Here is a 4,083-nt window from a genome sequence, read left to right on the forward strand (position 1 = left end):
GTGGTGGCTCACACCTGTAATCCAGCAATTTGGGAGGCTGAGGCGGGCAGATCACTTGAGGTCAGGAGTTTGAGACTAGCCTGGCCAACATGGTGAAACCCCATCTCTACTAAACATACAAAAATTAGCCAGGTGTGGTGGCACACGCCTGTAGCCCCAGCTACTTGGGAGGCTGAGGCAGGAGAATCACTTGAACCTGGGAGGCAGAGGTTGCAGTGAGCTAAGATCTTGCCAATAAACTCCAGCCTGGGCGACAGAGTGAGACTCCGTCTCAAAATAAAAACAAACAAACAAAGTGTGGGAAGATAAATGTTGATAAATATTCTAGGGAAAAAAAAGCAAAAAAAACCCAAACAAAAAAAGAAAAGGCCAGGCGCGGTGGCTCACGCCTATAATCCCAGCACTTTGGGAGGTTGAGGCGGGCAGATCACCTGAGGTCAGGAGTTCAAGACCAGCCTGGCCAATGTGATGAAACCCCATCTCTACCAAAAATACAAAAATTAGCCAGGCATGATGGCGGGCACCTGTAATCCTGGCTACTAGGGAGGCTGAGGCAGAAGAATCACGTGAACCCCAGAGGCAGAGGTTGCAGTGAGCCAAGATCGTGCCACTGCACTCCAGCCTGGGCAACAGAACGAAACTCTGTCTCAAAGAAATAAACAAACACATAAATAAATAATAAAAGGAGCACTCACTTGTGAAAATGGGGAGGATAAAAATAAATAAATAAAATAAAAAGAGCATTCAGAGACCAAAAAATATGACAGCAGAAATTAAAAGCCTCTTGGGTTCAAGCAATTCTTGTTTCTCAGCCTACTAAGCAGCAGGGACTATAGGTGCACGTGCCACTATGGCCAGCTAATATTTTGTATTTTTAGTAGAGACCAGGTTTCACCATGTTGGCCAGGCTGGTCTCGAACTCCTGGCCTCAAGTGATCCACCTGCCTTGGCCTCCCAAAGTGTTGGGATTACAGGCGTGAGCCACTGCACTTGGCCTATCTTCCCACTCTTGAAATTTTAATTTCTGCTGTCATATTTTTTCATCTCTGAATGCTCTTTTTATTTTATTTATTTTTACCCTCCCCATTTACAAGTGAGTGCTCCTTTTATTATTCATTTATTTATCTATGTTTGAGACAGAGTTTTGCTTTGTTGCCCAGCTGGAGTGCAGTGGTGGCGATCTCAGCTCGCTGCAACCTCTGCCTCCTGGGTTCGAGAGATTCTCCTGCCTCAGCCTCCTGGGTAGCTGGGATTACAGGCTTCCACCACCACGCCCGGCTAATTTTTGTACTTTTAGTAGAGACAGGCTTTCACCATGTTGGCCAGGCTGGTCTTGAACTCCTGACCTCAGGGAATTTGTTCTGCCTCAGCCTCCCAAAGTGCTGAGATTACAAGCAGGAGCCACCGTGCCCAGCCAATGCTCCTTTTAAATAGTATCCTTTTCTCTCATATGTGGGAGCTTAACATTAAACAAATTGAATTCAAGGAGATAGAGAGTAGAATGATTGTTACCAAAGGCTGAAAGGGTAGCAGGGAGATAGGCATAAATTGGGGATGGTTAATGGGTCCAAAAATTCAGTTAGGGGCCAGGTGCAGTGGCTCATGGCTGTAATCCTAGCACTTTGGGAGGCCAAGACAGGAGAATCGCTTGAGACCAGGAGTAGAGTCCAGCCTGGGCAACATAGCGAGTCACTGTCTCAACAAAAAAAAGTTAGTCAGGCATGGTGGTGCCAGTCTGTAGTCCTAGCTACTCAGGAGGCTGAGGTGGGTGGATCCCTTGAGCCCAGGAGTTCGAGGTTACAGTGGGTTATGACTGCACCACTGTACTCCTGCCTGGGCAACAGAGTGAGAACTTGTCTCAAAAACCAAACAAACCAAAAAACCAAAACCAAAACAAACGACGACAACAACAACAATAAAACAGGGTGACTACAGTTAATAATTTATTGCATATTTTAAAATAACTAAAAGAGTGGAATTGGACTGTTCCTAACACAAAGAAATGATAAATTCTCAAGGTGATCGATACCCCAGTTACTCGGATTTGATAGTTACACATTGCATACCTGTATCAAAACATCACATGTCAGACGGCTGGGCAGCCATGGCGTCCTATATCGATGAACACGACTGTGAGCCGTTGGACCCTCAAGCAGGAGACTCGAACCAATATGGTGCTGGAGCTCGTAAGGTCACTTTTCAATAGGATGGACTTTGAAGACTTGGGGTTGGTAGTAGATTGGGACCACCACCTGCCTCCACCAGCTGCCAAGATTGTGGTTGAGAACCTCCCCAGGACAGTCATCAGAGGCTTTCAGGATGAGCTCAAGTGCCCCGTGTGTCTTTTGGAATCTGAGGAGGAGGAGACTGCCATCGAGATGCTTCCCATCACCTTTTCCATTCCAGCTGCATTCTGCCCTGGCTAAGCAAGACAAATTCCTGTTCCTTGTGCCGCCATGAGCTGCCCACTGATGACTACACTTATGAGGAGCACAGACGAGATAAGGCTCGAAAACAGCAGCAGCAGAACCGACTGGAGAACCTCCATGGAGCCATGTACACGTGAGCAGGCTGGGGCTGAGCGCCGGCCCTCTGCGTCTTCCCTACAAACCTTGAATCCTCATTAAAAGTTTCTTTACCCCTCCCCCGCCCCGCCCCAGAAAAAAAGGCCGGGCGCGGTGGCTTACACCTGTAATCCCGGCACTTTGGAACGCCAAGGCGGGCGGTTCACCTGAGGCCGGGAGTTCGAGACCAGCCTGACTAACATGGAGAAACATCGTCTCTACTAAAAATACAAAATTAGCCGGGCGTGGTGGTGCATGCCTGCAATCCCAGCTACTTGGGAGGCTGAGGCAGGAGAATTGCTTGAACTTGGGAGGCGGAGGTTGCTGCGAGCAGAGATAACGCCATTGCACCCTAGCCTGAGCAAAAAAAAAAAAAAAAAAAAAAAACAAACAAACCACATGTACACTATAAATATATACGATTATGTTCCCATAATAGGTAATTTAAAAAATAGTATCCTTGTTTGTTTGTTTGTTTTTTTAATGAGACGGAGTCTTGCTCTGTCGCCCAGGCTGGAGTAAAGTGGCGCGGTCTCCGCTCACTGCAACCTCCACCTCCCGGGTTCACGCCATTCTCCTGCCTCAGTCTCCTGAGTAGCTGGGACTACAGGCGCCCACCACCACGCCCGGCTAATTTTTTGTATTTTTAGTAGAGACGGGGTTTCACCATGTTAGCCAGGATGGTCTCGATCTCCTGACCTCGTGATCCGCCTGCCTCGGCCTCCCAAAGTGCTGGGATTCCAGGCTTGAGCCACCGCGCCCAGCCAGTATCCTTGTTTTATGCTTGCAACAGTAATTTGTAGCTCGATTATATATCTCTGTGCACATGTATTTGATTTTTCTTCTCACCGTGTGGTTTCTGTTTCCTCTGGGGGTTGCTTTTTTCCCCCTTGTTTGTTTTGGTCTCTGTGGTACTCCTTCCGTGTTAGTTTGTTTATGAGGCTGTCAAGTCCACAGGTCCTCTACACAACCGTTGCTGCTAGGTAGCTCCTTTTCCTCCTCCCTGGTAAAAGACAGGGTTTTGGGCAAAACACTTGTTAGATGCTCTGTTCTCTTCATTCAGCTCCCAGAACGCTTATAACCACCTCTACACCCTCTAGGCAGGAAATTAGAAGCTCATCTCTATGGACTCTGACCAACCTTAAAAGAAATATCTAAAGATATTGACATTCATTGGAAACCCCTAACTAAATATTCGAACCAAATAACCCTGCACCGAAGCTCCTAGTCAACAAGCCCCCCACACTCTCGGAACATCTGGATATTGCCTAAAATACAAATTTAAATTATTCATATTGAATTTAAGGCGTTGGGAGAGGGATATCTTAAAGTTCCATCATTAAGAGCTTCAATAAAGTGGAGGGGACTTTTACTGCGGTTGAGTGAGCGAATCCCTTCTCTGGAGCTCCTTGGGGGCGAGTGCCCGCTTCCTGAGTGGCCGTTCCGACCTCCGGTCAGGAGGGGGAGGAACAGAGCACGGCCGGCGGCTGCACGGGCAGGGCCTCTCTGGGCTGAGAGG

General features: G+C 47.8%; 1 pseudogene; it reads left to right on the forward strand.

The window, feature by feature from the left end:
• The first annotated feature begins 2,104 nt into the window (after positions 1–2,104).
• On the forward strand, positions 2,105–2,568 carry LOC129040368 (E3 ubiquitin-protein ligase RNF181-like; annotated as a pseudogene).
• The last annotated feature ends 1,515 nt before the right edge of the window (positions 2,569–4,083 follow it).

This window comes from Pongo pygmaeus, chromosome 6, assembly GCF_028885625.2.
Source record: "Pongo pygmaeus isolate AG05252 chromosome 6, NHGRI_mPonPyg2-v2.0_pri, whole genome shotgun sequence".
Lineage (NCBI taxonomy): Eukaryota > Metazoa > Chordata > Mammalia > Primates > Hominidae > Pongo > Pongo pygmaeus.